At 47.0% G+C, this 18,520-nt stretch overlaps 1 long non-coding RNA gene across 1 annotated transcript in view; it reads left to right on the forward strand.

Annotated features, from left to right (window-relative positions):
* LOC147584158 (uncharacterized) overlaps positions 1-18,520 on the forward strand; it is an 86,232-nt gene that overhangs the window by 57,771 nt on the left and 9,941 nt on the right. Inside the window, exons 5-10 of the long non-coding RNA XR_015250819.1 lie at positions 2,177-2,675; positions 3,096-3,191; positions 3,748-4,137; positions 7,461-12,025; positions 16,849-16,907; positions 18,285-18,382. This is a non-coding gene — a long non-coding RNA (uncharacterized LOC147584158). The remainder of the gene's footprint in view (positions 1-2,176; positions 2,676-3,095; positions 3,192-3,747; positions 4,138-7,460; positions 12,026-16,848; positions 16,908-18,284; positions 18,383-18,520) is intronic.

An 18,520-nucleotide genomic window follows, 5' to 3' on the forward strand; every position in this document is an offset into this window, starting at 1 on the left:
ATGTCCTCCCCCAGATTTCTGTCATCTCTGAGGTTGACATTGTTTTGGTTTGTGCTGGTTCCGGGTTTCTGCCTATGAGGAGCTCTGGGTTCACTTCTCCCATGAAGGGACCACACACTACCCTGCCCCCTGCATGGAGCCTGGCATGGAATTTGACTTCTACTTTTTGTTTTCACCCGGCCCTTCTCCTGAGGAGTGTGTGCTTAGTAGACTTAAATCAAGGTGTGCAGATTTGGGAAGGATTTTTAAAATTCCTAATAACACCAATAGATTAAAATTATTTTTTCTTTCACAATTTCTGAGCCATGAACCAGCAGAGTACCTGATGCTGTTGAGGCCTGGAGAAGGAGGCAGGAGATTGGGGCCTGTAGCCTCTCAGGTGTGACAGGATGCATCTGTTCCCCCCCGGGTTGACAGAACACCCTGGGAAGCAGGACTACACTTGCCATTATCCCTAAGTGGGTTCTGAGCGGATGAGATGATCATAGTAAAAGGGGAGTGAAGGGTGGACTGTCTCTGATTGGGGAGAGAAAGGAGGGAAGCAGCTAGAGCCCAAGCTGGTGCTACATACCAACACCTATGTAGGGGGATGGCCCACACATGTAGGGGTGGCCTCACAACACTCCACAACGAAACCAATGTGTGTTCCCCATGAGATGAAGCCTCACAGGGAGAGCCAAAGGCCAGTCCGTGTCATTCAAGGAAACGACAACCCATGTAATGAAGAGGACCAGTCCCTCACCAGGGGCAGCTAAGTAAGGGGACACTTCGGCCCTTCCATCCTTCTGTCCTGCTTCAACACCAGAGGACATGTGTGGAGGAGACAGGGTGGTGACAATAGACCCTACTCCCCTCCCTGCCAAGCTCCTTGGAGACACAGGTCCAGTGTTTGTGTATGTGTTTGGGGTTGGGGGCAAACACTGTCAGGGGACGGTGGGAAGAAGAGAGTCATTGCTTGAAAATAAGCTCAAAATGTGAAGGAGTAACCCCTAATAACTGGAAATAAGTGGTATTGGACTAAGATGATGGTAAGCATTGCTAAAGAGAGTTTGAGAGCACATGGTGGCACTTTTGTGTTTGAAACTCTGTTCCTTAATAAACTGGATTCCATCGTAGTTATTGGGCAATGGCCTTTTAAAGATTCAATTTTCATAGCCAGTATGCCTTTCCCCAGCTGCTTGTATCTGCCCACTTCATGTGACAACTTTTTTCAGGCCTGGAGGGTGCCATCTCAATACATTGGCCATTGAAGGTGATGATCCAGGGGAGAGAAAGGAGGATGTCCCCAGAAAACCTTGCAGGCTCAGTAATTTGTATGGGAGTGAGCAAGAGGGTGTGATTGTCCCCTCTTACCTCTGGGGGTAGGAAAAGGTTATGTTCAGATCGGGTGTGTAAGAATATCAGGCCTTTTTAACCCACATTTACTGCCAAATCCTTCCCTTCTGAGTCTGAGTCACCGTTCCAGCCACCTGCTCCTTGTGGCCATCTGGGAGTCCTAAAATCATGGAGTCTAGGATGTCATCCTCACTCCCATCACTTAAGGCACAGTTGTGTCTGTAGAGCAGAATGCAGTAGAGAGAGAAAGTAATATTGAGGGCTGAGAGGGAGGAGGGACTCAGAAAGAGGGGCTATTTGGAAATGAAAACTGCCTTGGATTCCATCATAGCCTCTGTTCTGAGAACAAGAAGAGGAAGAGAGGCTGACAGGGGAGGTTAGTTTTTAGCAACTGTTTTAAAATTGACAACAGAGGAAGAGAGACCAGAACCACAGACAAAGTTAACATTTTGCACTTCAGCATCGTTTGATCTTTCAAAAAGTCCCCAATCTTCAGAGGGTTTGTCCCTGGATAAGAGGTTCTGTTCTGAACTGGAGGAAGATCTCGGTGAAACAGGGATGGAGTTTATGGTCCCTTCCCCAAATCACTCCCTATCAGCATCCCATAATACTGGAAATCCCCGGGGTTAACTTTGCTTTCCTCCTGGCCACACTTATGAAGCTCATTTAATGCATTCCATAGTGATGTCTCAATTTATAGATGAGCTAATTGAGGCTTGGATAAATTAAACAGTGGCAACTCATACAGCTGGTAAACCACACATCTCAAGATTGAGGCTCAGACTTGTTTGATTCCAGACTCTATCACACTAGTGGCCCCACTATATGTTCACTCTTATAGGATCGGGACCTGCTCTGTCAACTCTGTTATGTGGTTTACTGACCAAGGTAACCAGGAGATCAGCCTGTGGAGTTTGGGGGTCAGGAGGGCTTGAGTTTGAGTCTTGAATCCATCATTAATCAGTTGTGTGACTTTGGAAACTCAGTCTCTTCGGTTCACTCAAAAGGAGGCTGGGCTATGAGAAGTCCAACAAAGCACGTGGTAAGCATTTTACTAGATTACTGTTAATTTTTTAAAGCTATATATTATTTGGCCATGAACAAGCAATGAAAGAGAACAAACAATGATCAGAATGATAGCTAACATTTATTGAGTGCCTAGGATGGATTAGACACTGTTGAAAGATCTCTCCATGTACTAAATTAATTCTCTTCACAATCAATGAGGTCTGTACAATTAACGTCAGTATACAAAGAAGAAGCACATCCAGCCACAGGTAGAGGAGTCAGGATTTGAACCAAGGTGGCTGAACTTGAGCGCTTGCACTCATCAGCAGGAGGTAAGCTTCGTGTGGGCCTTCTTGGGAAGTTGGAAGCAGAGGGTGGTGCTTAGTGAGGGTGAATAGGAGGCTTTGGTCCTGGGGGCAGCATGTGGGCTTTGGGCTTTGGGAAGAGGGCAAGACAGGATGACCGTGGACATGGAGTTGGGTGTTTGAGACAGCTGTCACCTGTGGGATCTTGAAGACTGAATTCTAAAGGTGAATCACACTGTCAGAGCTTCTGTTTCCTTAGAGATGGTCTAGACTCATCTCATGCTCTTTTAAACTGTGCCCTGTGGACCCTTAGAGTCCTCCAAGGAGTGGGTAGATGGGGTCCTAGGTGGGGGCTCAGCACATGGGTCTTTAAGACCCTCTTGCTTGCTTCAACTAGAGCGATTTCACTTTGCTTTTCACTTTTTTTTTTTTTTTTTTTTTTTTTAGGTACAACTTACATACAACAAAGCGCACAAATCTCATGAGAAAGCTTGATGAGTTTTTATATATGTATACATCCAGGTAGCCATTACCCAGATCAAGGTAAAGAACATTCTCTGCTCCCCGGGCAAGTTCTCTGCTGTCCCCTCCTAGTCAGTGCCCTCACCAAAGATAACCACCTTCTGATCTTTCCTGTTTTTGAACTTCATATAAATAGAATTATAAAGTTCATGCTCTTTTTGTGTCTGGCTTCTTTCACTCAAAATTATATGGAGACATTCATCCACATTTTGGAGTGTAGCAATGGTCTTTGTTTTTTTAATTGCCATGTAGTATTACATTGCATGACAATATTACAGTTTATTGATCTTTTGTACTATTGATGCACAGTTGGGTTGTTTCTGGGTTTTGGTATTATGAACATAGCTGTTATGAACATTCTTGCACAAGCCTTGTGATGGACAAATGAGTGCATTTCTGTTGAGTGTATACCCAGGGATGGTTTATAGAGCTCTGGTGGGTAGAATAGCTGTTTTTGAATAGACATTTCATAAAGCGGGGGTCCTCATAAGATTTCACTTGGGACGTGTGGCTGCTTAAGATTTCTTTTTAAAGGAAAAAGTTTAACTTCCACGAGTGCAATCCTCTGCATTTGCAGATGATCAGAGGGAGATTCAGAGAATACAGTGATTTGCTCAGACTTAAGCCACAGCAAAGCCATGCCTGGAACTCAATTACTAGATAGAAGTTTCTTATGAACTTCTGAGCTGTCTGAAATGGGTGCTATATATCACTCAACCTGGCTGCTGGTCAGATGTGGAAAGGACAATCTGAGTCAGAAGCCCTGGGTTCAAGCCCCACAACTGTTACCAGTGTGTGATGCATGGCAAGGTACTTGCTGCTGTGAACTAACTGGAAAGTGGATACCCCTGCTTCCCAGCATTGCTGGATTAAAGGAGATCACGATGCAGAGACACTCCATTGGATGAGAAGCACTTAACATCATTATTATCATTACCATCAAAATATATTCTAAGGGGATGCTTTGGTAAGCATACTGTTTCCTTGTAATATTAATGCTTATAATAATTCACTACTTCACATTTTATTTTTTTTAGCCTGACTTAATAGTTTTTAATGAGAGCTTTCTCCCCTTCATTAAAAAGCTAGTGTGACAGATAGTATTTCCCAAAGATGGCCACACCAAAGTATACCCCATCCTATGTGCTGCTCTCTGATGGAACATTTTTATGTGACACATCTCCATTGAAGTTAGCAGGGTCAACGTTCTCTCCCCTCAAACCTGCACGGACCTTTGTAACTACCTCAACTAATGGAACTTGGCAGAAATGAGGATACATGAGGACAAATCCAGAGTTAGAAAGGAGAGGTCTACATTTTGGGGTGTTTCCTAGAGAGAACAGAAACAACCCCAGGAGAAGACACTGCGTTGGGTTTTGCTTTTCTGATTTCACACTGTGGTCCTTTTCATTTCTCATGTCTTCATTTAAACTTTCCATAGCAAACACCCCCTTGAGTTAAACCTGAGATAAGAACTGAATTCTGAGTAGCTTCCAACTCAGATGGAATTGCAGTCGTTTGCAAGGAGCCTAGTGATTCCAGGAGAAAGGCCTGGAGGCCACATCCTCCTCTTGGGGGGGAGTGGGGGGGTGGGTAGGGACAAGATTGTGGGCGAGAGCTCTCCTGGGAGGACGATAGCTCCCCTTAGCCTGAGAGACAGATGGGCTCCTGGCACCCAAGCCCTAAAGGCAGAATGACACCTATGAGTATGGGTGGCTGGGAGTCACACAGAGAGAGCTTGCTTGTCGACTTGCCTCCTGAGAGGTCCAGATTTCTGTGAAAAAGGTCCTTCTGTCAAGACGGTTTGTATTACAAATGTAAAAATAGTATATTCTTCACATATGTAAATTGCTTCCCACATTGGAAAGCAGGTTCACATGCATTTCTTATTTGATTTTTCCAAAGGCCATATAAAGAAGCTAGAGAATGTATCATCACCATCATCACCATCCTTCCTCCTCCTTCCTCCTCCTTCCTCTTCTCCTCTTCCTCCCCCTTCTTCTTCTTCCTCTCCTCCTTCTCCTCCTCCTGCTTCTCCTCCTTCCCCTCTTTCTCCTCCTTCTTCTCCTTCTGCCTCCTCCTCCTCTTCTTCTCTTTCTCCTCCTCCTTATCCTCCCCCTCCTCCTCCTTTTCCTCCCCCTTCTTCTTCTTCTTCTTCTTCTTCCTCTTAATTTTATATTTAAAAGAACTGAAAGGGTAAGGGCTTTGCCCAAGATCATACAGCTAGCAAGCAGAAATGCCAGTGAAAGAATTGGGTCTTCTGGCTTCTGAGAAAATTTCCTTTACTGCATGGTAGACTTGATCCATGTGGGAGCAGGAGTTTTGGGCACCATAGCAGATCAATGGCAGAGCTAACTTGAGGTGGGGGTACTCTTCACCCCTTTGATTGCCCCAAAGCTCTTTTCTATATGCATAATACTGACTCTATGTGGGATAAAATGCCCCTGTGTCCCCTGATGACTTTCCTGCCTCTGTCAGAAAAGAACCACCCTATCAGTCATTTACATTTTAGTGAGAATATAAGGACTTATGTTTCCTCTAACAGAGATATTTGTGTTTTACATCTTATCTCGCTGTGATGATTGACCCTTGGAAAAGGCATTCCCAGCATCAGTAAGAAGGTAGAAGAGGCATTTTCTCAGGGGCAAGGGGGGGAAGCTAGCAGGAGAGATTTTATAGACTCCCCCCAACCCCATAGCATCATGTCAGCAGATGCTAATTACTTCAGTCACAAAACTTCAGTTATCAAATATCTGAGTGGTGGGTGCTGGAGATACAATAATGAGTAGAGTGTGGTCCATGGAAAAAGTCACAGTCTGGTGGGGGAGACAGGCAAGGATGCAAGTAACTGTAATATATAGTAAGTGCTATCACAGATGTAAGTGTTTAGGGTGCTATCAAAGCATGAAGGAACCAGGGTAAGAAGCAGGACATATCAGAGGTTTTTGGAAAAGGTAACATCAGTTGGGCTGAGTCTGGTAACATCAGTTGGGCTGAGTCTGGACAGGCAAATAAAACTGCCATCTCTTGAATATCTTAGTCCGAGTTGTGTAGAAGAGCAAATCTGAGGGATTATATGCTGATACTAGGGAAGAGTATAACCCTAGGGAAAGCAGGCATGAAGGAAAGGGTAGTGAGTGTGCAGAGTGGAGAGTAATATGATGGAGTGCATTATTGCACCGGCCGCAGCTCTGTAGCAAGCCTGGATGATTGCTGCCTCTCACTAGACAGCCTCAGAGAGGCTGCATGGAAGGTGGCCAATGCAGTGTCCTGTCGGGGGTCAGGGGATGGAGAGGAAATGTATTTTCTGGTTCTCTCCCATTTCTGATCCCCCAGTGGCTCAAGCTCACCCCAGGGAAAGTTAACTCTCATGTATTTCCAGTTCAAGTCGCATGCCCTGTGGCTGGCAATTTATCTGAGTCCAAGTCTGGGAGTATTGAGAGGTGCAAGAAGTCACTGGTGGCAGCTGTAGGGGCAAACGCTGTGGCCCGGGTGCTGACAGAGGAGATCTGAGGTAGCCTAGAGGGGGGAGCACGGGGGAGCTAGCAGGGCGTTTACACACACTGGATTGTCTAATCCTCACGATAACCCTGTGTGATGGGTTGCATTGTGTGCCCCCCAAAAGACGTGTTGAAATCCTAATCCCTATTACCTGTGAATGTGACCCTACTGGGAAATAAAGTCTTTGCAGATGTCATCAAGATGTAAATGAAGAGGAGGTCAAAATGGAGAAGGGTGGCCCTTAACCCAATATGACTGTCGTCCTTAGAAGAAAAGAAGAGGCATAGAGACAGCCACATACCGAGAGAAGGATGGCAGGTGCCGACCTAGACAGGCAGGGATATGCCGTGTGATGAGGCAGGGAGGCGTCCAGGAGCCAAAGAGCACCAGGAGTGCTGACAACAGCAGAGGCAGAGAAAAAGGCACAGAACAGATTCTCGCCTCCAGGCTCTATAGAGAGCACAGTCCTGGGGTGCCTCAGTGGCTCAGTCAGTGAGCATCCGACTTCTGCTCAGGTCATGATCTCATGGTTTGTGAGTTTGAGCCCCACGTCAGCCTCTGTGCTGACAGCTCAGAGCCTAGAGCCTGTTTCGGATTCTGTGTTTCCCTCTCTCTCTGCCCTTCCCCACTCACATTCTGTCTGTCTGTCTCTCAAAATTAATAAACATTAAGAGACAGAGAGCACAGTCCTGAAGACTGCTTGATCTTGGACTTGCAGCCTCCAGAAGAATGATGCAAGTGCATACATTTCTGTTGCTTTAAGCCACCTGTTCGTGGTGCTTTTTGCAGGAGCCCGAGATGTAAGGTAGAGCTGAACAGAGGCATGATGCACAGATAACTGTGGCTCAAACCTGAAGAATGAAGCAGGGTGGGGCCCACGGTGTGGAGGCTGGCCAGAGCGGACAGTTACTGAGAACATTCTACGCGGTGTGCGCTGCTCTGAGTGCTCTTCCTCTACCCTCCCATTTAATCCTCACAAAACCCAGTGAGGAACAACCTGTATATGCCTATTTTCCAAAGAAGGACTTGAGGCACAGAGCACTTAAGCAACTCGCTTAATGTCACAGTCAATGGCATTGAAACCCTGGCACCCCCAAGCGTATGGTCTTTTCATTCATCCTGCATTCATTCACCCAAGGCTGACACAGTGCCCCCTCTGTGCTAGGGGGCGGGGTGCAGAGCTGAACACTTTGGTTCCCCCAACCTCACAGCCCTCACCGTCTTTCTAATCCAATCCAGTTGGCACTCTCCCACACTTAACTCAAGAACTGCTCTGAAATGTAGCTGGTCTGAGCTTATGTGCTATATGTGTAGAATACACACCAGGTTTAGAAGACCTAATACAAAAAGAATGCAAAATATACCATTAATAATTTTTAATATTGACTGCATGTTGAAGTGACTGTGTTTTGGATATAAACTATATCATTAAGGTTTATTGTACTTTTAAGAAAAAAAAGTGGCCACCAGAAAACTAGAGTCATGTGGGCGTTCACATGCTATTTCTGTTGGATGGCATTGCTCTAGAATGTGAAGTCCTTGAAGGCAGGGGCTGTCTCTGTATTGTTCACTGTGGGTCCCAGGAGACAGAACAGGGCCAGTACACAATGGTCCCTCAATAGAGTTGTTGGATAATTGAATAAATGACCAAATCCCATGCACCTTTGCCTGCTCATCTGTTGCCTGTGAACACAAGGTCAGACCTCACTTGTACCTTGCTTTGTCTCTCTGGGAAATCCCTCAGTTATTCTGAGGCTTAAACAGAAAACAGAGGCTGCTTCATGCCAAGAAATGGAGAGGCTGTATATGTGGTGGAATTTGGAAAATAAAAAGGGTCAGAGTATTTCCAGCCACAATGGCAGCTATCACTGACTGGATGCAAATTCTGTGCCTGGCATCATTCTCAACACTTTGTACAGAGTGAGCCATTTAATTCTAACGACCCTATGACATCCATCTCGCCATCAGCTCCATTTGATAGATGGGGGAAATTAAAGCTCAGATAGACTAAGTCACACCCCTGGGATTACAGGGCTGGATTTGTAACCAGGTCTGTTTGATAATGACACTTGGGTTCTCAACCACTCCCACAGAGCATAGGGAAAATGGGACTGGGATTCCCCCTCCCCCACAGAGTGACCCTTCACCAGGTCCCCTTTGTGCTGAGGCCCCAGAGCAGCCCTAGACAGCAGACGTCCTGGCTCTCCTGGGTTCTGGGGAACCTATCATCTGTGTGGTGTATTACCACATTTTCTGGGCATCTAGGCTCATTCTGCCAGTACTTCCAGCCATATCTTGTCATGTATTTTCTTCACCAGATGGCTGGGCTGTTTGTGGGCTGGCTCCCCCACCTTCTGTACCTGTGACATGGCCATGAGCCAGCAGGTGAGTGAGCATCTGGGGCAGGGAATAGCCCCCACCCGTGCCTTCTGAAAACCCATCCCTTCTTGTCCTTTGGGACCTTGGCTTCTGCCAATTCCTGGAGAGCAGAAACTCACATAGAGGCCCCAAACCACTTGTTCCAGTGCTGCTGAGGAATGTGTGCTGATCTTCCATGTGTTTGTGTTAGTCCATTGTCCCTTCAGGTCAGGTGGTGGGCCTGCAGGTCATGAACCCAGGTGCTGGGATCAGGCACCGTGCCCTTCAGTTCAGAACATCACCTCTAGCCGTATTGTTGGAGAGCTCATTCTTTCTCTCTAAGGCTCAGCCTCCTCTTCAGTGAAATGAGGTCAGTAAGAAACCACTTACTTTGCTATTGTTTCCTGTCAAGGCGTAGCTCAAAGTCTTGACCCCCTGTCCTCTAAACTCATACCGCAGTCCTGACTCCTGCATGGATTAACACCCATTCATTTGTAATGTCACCTGGTGGTGTGCATGCATCTGGCAGGTATGGTTCCCATGGTCTTCAAAGAGAAAATGCTTAGCACATGAGCTAGCACTACTGCCCGGTTCAGGTCCTGAGCCTGCTCCTTCTTACTCCCTATGTGGCCTTAGTGAGGTTACTGTACCTCTCTGAACCTCGGTTTCCTTATCTCTAAGTGGCGATAGTAATACCCCTCTTGAAAGGTTGTGGTGGGGCCACGTGGAACGGTCCTGGAAAACGCATGTAAAATGCGGTCATGACTTCAAGAGGGGCGTGTTCATGTCCCTGTCCATCCACACTCTACCTGGCACCTGCTCTTCCCATGATGACCAGCCCATCTCCATGAATGCAACTCAGCTTTCCCTTTGCTGAAGCCAAAAAACTTGGCATCATCGTTGACTCCGTTCTCTCTCAAACAGCCGTGAAATACTGTTGGCGGGTTGTCCCGCCTTCACCTGCTCCACCTCTCTGCTGACCCTGGTCAAAGTCGCCAGCATCTCCTACCTGCATCTCAACTCCTACCTGGTCTCCCTGTTTCCATCCTTGACTCCACAGCATGATCCTTTGGTGGGATTAGCTTGTTTGTAGATCGTTTTTATTTTTTTAAGCAAATACTTAAATGGTGCTCCCTAGGTGCCAGTCACAAGTCTGAGTGCTTTACAGATTTCAACTCACCTGGATTCTTACAACAGCCCCAGGAAGACAGTACTTAACTGAAGTTACCTATCTAGTCAGTGGCAGGGCTGGGGTGGCCATCTGGCTCCTGATTGGTGCTGCCAACAGTGATCCTCTTAAAACACGTCAGATTGTGTCCCTGCTCTGCTCAGACCCTCCAGTGGCTTCTTGTGGGCTCGGAATAAAAGCCAAATCCTCACCATTCTGCTCTAGCTACGCTGGCCTTAAACACCGCAAGCCCACTCCTGCCTCAGGGTCTCTATGCTTGCTGGTTTGCTTTCATGTCCTCAGCCCAACCAGCCCTGATTTTCTCAGGGCCATGAGCTCTGTTAATGTCCATGAGTTTGGACATTATCTGAAGGGAACGAGGAATCCACTAAGGAGCATGGAAAAAAAGTCACGTAATGTGGTGTGCCGGAGCTTGTACTTGCTCACCAGGGCCAGTTGTTAAATTTTTAGGAGATTCGCAAGCTGAGTATTAAATCATGGTAGCTTGAAATTCAAAAACAGGTGAGAGAGAGCATTTACACCATGGAAGTTGGCAAGCACTACAAATCATGGCTCCCCTCCCACCCTGCCTCCCCAGAGAGCTGTCGTTAAGTATTTACCAGCACGCCAGTGGCTTTGACAAAGGTTTGTATGAAGTGCAAGTAAGGTGTTAACTTACTAAGTCAGGACAGGCTTCCCAGAAGACCTGGCATATAAACTGGGTCCTGAGACATCAGTAGGCACTTGCCAAAGGTGAGAAGGCATTTCAGACTGAGCAAACCAAGTGAGGAAAAGCACAAAGGTATGAAATTTCCCTTTGGGGTTATTAAGTACTGCAGGGTGGCAATGGTGTGTGGAGGGGAGGAGGAGGGGGGAAGGCACGTTGTATGGAAAGAGAACAGCAGAGACAGGCTGGAGGCAGATTGTGTGAGAACCTCAAGACCAGGTAAGGGGCTTGGACTCTCTCCTGGGGTCCTCGGGAGCCATGGCAGGTTGTGGAGCAGGGGTAGGTCAAGGCATTGCTGAACACTGCATGTTAGCAAGCCTATTCTGGTTGTCGTGTGGAGAATGCATCAGAGATGGGAGGTCAGGCACTGTTTGGAACCAGTTCACTTTGCATGCTTATGGTGAGGGTTAGGAGTAGATGATACAGACAGTGCCTGCCTATGGATATTCCCATACAGCTCTGTGGGAAGACTTGTCCCATGGAGGTCCCATGAGCCTCTTTTTGGGGAGTTAGTTCACTGCCAATTGCAAAGCTTTCTGGGAAACAAGAAAATTGCAGTGAGTCCTCCTTGTAAGGGAGCGTGTAAGAGGGTTGTCGTCCATCTGACCTTGGGACCTCCCTCACTTGGGACCCAGGCTCCATGCACAGTCAGTCCCGGGAAGGCCATAGGAAGTGGGTGGAAATAATAGCAAGTGTGGGCACTTTCTGATTGTAGACTGTTCAAGGCTCTTTACGTGTGTTAACGCCTTTGGTTCCCCAGTGTGCCATTGGGGGAGGAACAGTTGTCATCCCCATCTTACAAATGAAACAGAGAGTAGGCAACTTGTGCGAGGGCCAGCCAGTGCACAGAAGAGCTGGACTCCAACCCTAGAGACCATCCTCTTTACTGCCATCCTATGCTGCCTCTCTGTTTTCAGATACAACGGTTCTTATTTTTGCAATGGCCACAGCTCCTACTTTTATTTTCCATCTTGTATGTGGAGAAGCTGAGGTTCAAGGAGATTTCACGGTTGTCCCGGGCCAGTGAACAGCAGAGCTGGCCCTCAAACCCTGTAGCCTGAGCCCCGCCTTCCAGGAAGGAGGGAGACAAGATGAGAGAAGGTAAAGATGGGCCCCAGAGGGCAAGAGTGCCCCAGCCTGTGAGGTTTGGGTCCGGTGCTTTCAAAAGGATGAGAATTTTTGTCTTCATAGTTTGGAAATCCCATAGGAGGACACAAACATCACCCACAATGGCTCTTTTCCCACCACACCCACCTCCTCTCTTGGCCAAGACTTTGGTTCTTCCAGGATGTGACAACAAAATCTTGCCTCAGAGTTGGAGGATGCAAATGTCAGGGCTTCCCTCTGGGTCTTAGAGGATAGGTGTTTCGGGGAGTGGTTTCACTGGGAGTGAAGAAAACTGCTGTCCAAACCCCATGTCACTTTGCATTTTGAAACTCTGCCCGTAGGCCTTGGTGTACATCCCTGATAGTTAACACACACCAAGTGGTGGAGCCTGGAGAGGTGCCCGGTGCCCATCACAGCCTGGGGAAGCCCCAAGAAGCTGGCACATGATGAATTAGAAGTTACCCGGTTTACTGAGCAGCAGCAGCATCAACTTTGGGGGCCAACTTCGAGGAAATCCAAGGAGCCTGTAACAAGAACTCCCATTTATTGAGCACTCATTATGAACCAGGAACCAGGCTAAGCATCTCACTGACAAACAATGCTATGACCTAAGCCTTGGTTGAAAGATGGGAAACTGAGTTTAAGTGTCCTGCCCCAGGGCTGAGCTGACATTTGAATCCAGGTCAGACTCCATGTGTGCAAATTAAACACCTGCACCCTGACTGCTGTGGGGGAGTGAAGGCAGAAGCAGCAGGACCAGTGAGGAGGTAGACACAATAATCCAGGTGGGAAAAAATGATAGCTCAGACTAAGGTGGTGTTGGAGAAGTCGTAAGGGATGCTTGGATTCAAGGTGTATATTGAAGAGTGTTGATGGTTGGATGTGAAACGTGAGAAAGATATTAATCAAAAGACAAGACCTAGATCTTTGATCTGAGCAACAAAGTGCAAGGAAGTGTCATTTGCTAAGATGGGGACCTCAAGGGCAGGGCAGGGTTTGGGGGTGAAGACGAAAACTAACCTGGAGGGTCAATTCAACAACTGAATGGAAACACCATCAAGGGAGAGGTAGGGAGAAGAGGTGTACATTTGGTTGTCATCAGTGTATAGATGCAGTTTAAAGTCCTGGGCTCGATGAGATCGTCAAGTAAAGGACTATAAATAAGAAAATGGCCAAGGGCGGAGCTTTAGAGAGTCTAGCAGTTAAAGGGTGAGCTGTGTGTGTGTGTGTGTGTGTATGGTGGGGGGGGGGGGCTAGCTAGCAGAGGAGACTGAGCAGGAAAAAGCAGTGGGTAGGAGGACAACCAGGTGAGGGTTAAAGAAAAACATGTTTTGGGGTGCTTGGGTGTTTCAGTTGGTTAAGTGTACAACTCTTGATTTAGGCTTAGGTCATGGTCTCCCAGTTGGTCCTGAGATTCAGCTGGATTCTGTGATGGGTGTGGAGCCTGCTTGGGATTCTCTCTCTCTCCCTTGTCCTCTGTCCTTACCCTGTGCACACACACGTGTGCATACTCTCTCTTTCTCTCTGTCTCAAAAAATTAAAACCGAAAAAAGAAGAACATGTTTCAAGAAGGAGAGGTGATCATCAGGTCATTGCTGCTGAAGGTCAAATAAGATAAGGAGAGATTTGGCCATTGGCTTTGGCAAAGCGTAGCCCTTTATTGACCCTGATACCCTAGTGATGACAAACTCTTTAGACCTATCATGGTGGCTGCCCTTGAATTTCTGGGTAAGGATCCCAAGATTATGGAGCATAGAGATGACAGAGCCACCATTTATTTAGACAGTCTTCTAAGTTTGGACTCTGGATCTGCCAGTAGCTGTGTGACCTTGGGTAAGTTGCTAACCCCCTCTGAACTTCACTTTCTTCATCTGTAGATGGGCAAAGATAATGCCTGTCTTATAAATTATGGTGAAGCATGGATTACATGAAATCATATATACAAAACATCAAATGCCTAGTAGGTACTTATTATTATAATTATTATAATTATTGGTTTTATTAATATTGTCAGCTTAAGAGTGGTACCTATATTTCTGAGAAAATCAATGTCCTAATTTTGAATGGGGCTTCATTAATGCTAAAGAAAGTGATGGAAAGTTCTTTGCAGTTTCAGGCATTCTTCTCCCTGTGCCACCCCAGGGTGGCAGAATTAGACCTAATCTGATTATATCAATCTCTGCTTTGAGCAGTTTGTTGTGCTCTCTGGGAAGAGACCAAGACCGCTTCCTGGACCCACAAGGCCTGAGTAGTCCAGGCCCCCCACCTTGTCTCATACCAGGTCACTTCTCCAACTCCTCATGGTTTCCTGAGAGTGCTGTTCTCTCTCCAGCAACAGGGCATTGCTCATGCTGTTCCCTCTTCCACAAATTCCTTCTCTTCCCTCTTCCCTGTGTTAAATTCTCATCTTTCTCCTCCCGGGCCAATGGTCACTCCCTTGGGAAGCCCTCCCTGAGCTCCTGGGCTGAATCAATTTCTTTGCTAGAAGTTGCCAGAGCTCCTGTGCCTCCTTCATGGCCCTTACCCTATTTCTGACCCTCCATTCTTGGCATGAGCCTTGGTGTAATACCTGACTTCACTAGACTCAAAGTGCCTGAGGGCAAGGCCAGGCCTGCTCTGCTCACCAGTGCTTGTCTTGTGTCAAGCCCGGGGTCCGGCACACAGGGAAAATAAAATACAGAATTGTTGACTGAGTGAATGAGTAGTTGTTTAACACAGTGAATACGTGAACAGATGGCTTTCCTTTTGCAGAGCAATGCGGGTGTCTCTGAAAGGTTGTTTGAAAGGCAAATATAAAACCAAATCTTATTCCATTTACTTTAATTACAATACTAAGGAGTGGGAATAAATCTTGCCCTTGAAATATAATAAAGCCATACATTAAAACCTGGACTGTCATTTCCACTCGTTTCCTTTCTACAATGATAATCTCCTGATAAGACATAAATAATGGCACTTAAAATAGGTTCCCGACTTGGCTCGGCCACTAACTAGCTGCTGATCATCGACAAGTCACTTAAGCTCTGCGAGTCACCATTTACCTCATAGGGTTCGTGTGAGGCTCTGGGTTGGTGGTGTGAAAGCTCTTTGCAAGCAAGGTCTTATTTATTATCCATTATTCTCAAGAATATGAATAACAAGCAGGACAGGCTGCGTGCCAGAGATAGTTGAGTAGGTTTGCGGGGCTGGGGGATGGTGGCCACAGAGAAATATGGAAAGGAATGAGCTTGGTTAGGAAATTTAAGATGGGGATAGAGGGGTGGGGGATCAGAGATCATGAAGGCTGGGGGGTTATGTCTACCAGGCTAAGCAAAAAAAGGGGGGGGTGTTGGTGTCTAAAGCTGGGGAAGGTGACCTGAATAAAATCACCCTGGTGGCTGAATTCTTGGAAGCCACATGAAGGAAGGAAAGAATAACCCTCACCCTTAGGCTTGCCATGTGGTTGCACAGGAGAGATGCCGGGTGTCCCCCAGGTGACCTTGGCCTCTTAGGGCCGTGACTCTGCGGACAGGTCTGGGAGGCTGTCCAGGCAAATTCTGCTGCCCAGTGCAGCCTGAGTTCAGTCCCCAGGAGCCGGCATGGAAGCCCCCAAGCCCTGGAGTGGGAGCTAAGCCAGCAGGGCAGGGAGAGGAGGGGTGAGCAATCCAAAGCCTCCAGGGCTGGGCAGGAAAGCAGTAAATGTGAGGAGTAGGCAGCTCCTGGAAACTCGAGGAGACCGGTGTCATTCATTCATTCATTCATTCACTCACTCATTCAACACATAATATTAATTAAACATCTCTCTAGGTGTCACACACTGCTTGGTGCTGAAGATAGAGCATTTACATTCCAGTGGGGGAGGCCGACTATGAGAAGTAAACAAACACAGAGTAAAGTGTCAGCTTGCGATGGGTGCTATGAATAAAGATAATGCAGGGAGAAGAGAGAGTGATGGAGGCAGTTATTTTAAGTTGGAGGACCAGGAGAGGCCTCTCTATCCTCCCTCCTCCCACACTCTCAGTGATTTAACCAGATTTCACAGGGTTTTCTGGCCTCGTTCATAGGTGCTAATGAGCAGCTAGGGGTTGGTGTGGCTACAGTGATAAAAAAGGGTTTCCCTGCACCCTCTGTATCCCTGGCCTCTGAAGTAGGCTCAGCCCCAGCCAAGGGGAGCAGGTGCAAGGCTCAAATCCTGATTAAGAATAAGTATTCCCATGTGTCTGTACAGCTGGAAACAGCTGGCCCTCTGAGTCAGCCGAGAAGGAGGCTGCAGGCTGCAGGCCAGTGGGTGGAGGGGGCGCAGGAGGGAAGCTCCAGGCTACAGTCGTCTGTCTCCTCCGACAGCCTTACTCAGAGGGGAATAGACAGACACATGGGATGCAGTAAGTCAGGGTAGGTCTCACTGCCCCAAATATGCACCTGCCCCACACCCAGTGTCTGACTGAAATCTTACCATGAGATAGTCACTTTTCTGGAAGGTGCAAGGGCATCTCAAAATCTCTTTTTTTTTAAGACAGATAATGGCAGGGCATGTGATGACTTTCCATCTCAAAGAGAAAGCTCTTACTGTGACCCACAAGGAACTACATGATATGCCGTGCCTGCTTTTGGGGGCTGGCTTTATAATTTGGGGGGGGGCCCAGTACAAAAGGGCAAATTGGCCCTGCTACATTATCGTGAGCTCCCTGAGGGTAGAGATTCTTATCTTTTTGTTTTGGTTTGATGGCCATTCTGTTGCCAACTCCTGGCACCTGACAGAAGCTATTATGTATTATTGTTGAGTGAAGGTGTTTGAGTCATGATGTGGATGTGTTGGGAGGGCTTCTTTTAACTTTTAGGAAGTATTACTGCGCATTAAGCACTGGTCTACGGCAGCGGTTGTCAACCCTGGCTGCACGTGAGTATCACTGCAGGAATTCTTGAAAATCCCAATGCCAGACTCCCTGGGACCAGTTCTGTCAGAATCTAGTGGGGTGGGAATCAGAATTTTCAAAGATTCTAATGTCTGGCCAAGCTTGGGGGCCAGGGGGCTGCTGTGTCCCCCTTGCCGTCAAAGGCTGTTGGACATCCAAATCACCTGGCCACCTTGGTTACTGATCAGATACGTGGGACCGTTTTCAGAGATTTTGGACGAGTAAGTTTGAGAAGGGGCTGTCCTGTTAACAAGATCCCCAGGGGATTTTGCTTACACCGAAGTCCGAGAACCTGAATTATCTTGGATTCTCTGATTGTGCCCATTTTATAGACAAGAAAGAATAGACTGAGAGAGGCTGTGTAGTTTGTCCATGGTAACTGGCAGAACAGGGATTCGAACCCAGGGCTTCTGAAACCATGATCTGAGCTTACCCACTAGCTCCCCTGACTTTCCTCCATCACAAAAACTAGGTGTGCTCCAAGAGTAGTGGGGCGATCTGGTTGTGAAAAACAAAGGTAAGATTAAATAAAGATAGGATGCATCTAATATTGTCTATTTTGAAGATGGACAAGTTGGTTACCAGCTCTGTGGTGATGAAACAAGTCTGGCGGGGAACTGACCTCCATCCCAAGGATCACTTGGGTTGGAAGAGCTAGGATTCCAACCCAGTTCTCGAGGCCTAGGATCTAGGCCATTTTCCCTAGACCCTCCCTCAAGTTCCACATTAGTAAGCAAATTGTTAAGCTCTTAGGGCATCCCAGAATCCTCGCTGCTTGTGCTTGGCACACAGTAGGCTCTCAAGCAATGATGGCCAGAGGTATGGCTGACTGGATGGATGAATAGATAGGGGAGGCTGTGAAAGGGTCTGAGTGGGACACATCTCTTTCGTGGGTTTACACTCTATTTTCAAGTAGAGTTGCGACCACTAGAGGGCGATATCGGACAAGAGAAACAAAAGAAATGCTTCACTGTTGTTTCTAGGACTGGGGAAAATAATACATTTGTGGCTGTGGATTTAAATCAAAAGGAGGCTCTAATTCACAGAGCAATTAAAGTGAGCATTGCTTTACCCTGAGTTTATAGGCTGATGGGAACCTTTCTCAAGCCCCAGTAACACATGGGGCCATCCCTGACCTTTCTAGATTGAAAATCAACAGATTAAGAGGGGAGGAGGGGAAATCTTGGCCATCTTGGCCATCAAGGATGTTTATAGATAATAGCAGGTTAAAAAAAAAAAGACATTTTGTAGCTTCCCAGACTTTTACAACATTGATGGGAGTTAATGTTTCGAGAAATGGTATTATGATGAAGTTGTATGCTGAATTAATTTTCCATAAATAAAACCATACATTTTCACAGATTGTTTTTTCTGCCCTATCATGGAGGTGTGTGCTGTCTGTGGATAAAAGTTCTCTCCCTTCTTTCTTCTGACCTCTCTCCTCTCCATGAGCCTCGGGGTAAGAGAGACCTGGGTTTGTATCTGAGCTGTGTTGCCACTGGTTGTGTGACCTTGGGTTCATCACTTTACTGCTTTGAGGTCAGAGTTGTCAACTAGAAAATAGCTGGGGGGGGGGGGGCACTGAAGGTTTGTCATG

Source organism: Puma concolor, chromosome A1 (assembly GCF_028749965.1).
Source record: "Puma concolor isolate L17-30 chromosome A1, mPumCon1.1.hap2, whole genome shotgun sequence".
In the NCBI taxonomy this organism is placed as follows: domain Eukaryota; kingdom Metazoa; phylum Chordata; class Mammalia; order Carnivora; family Felidae; genus Puma; species Puma concolor.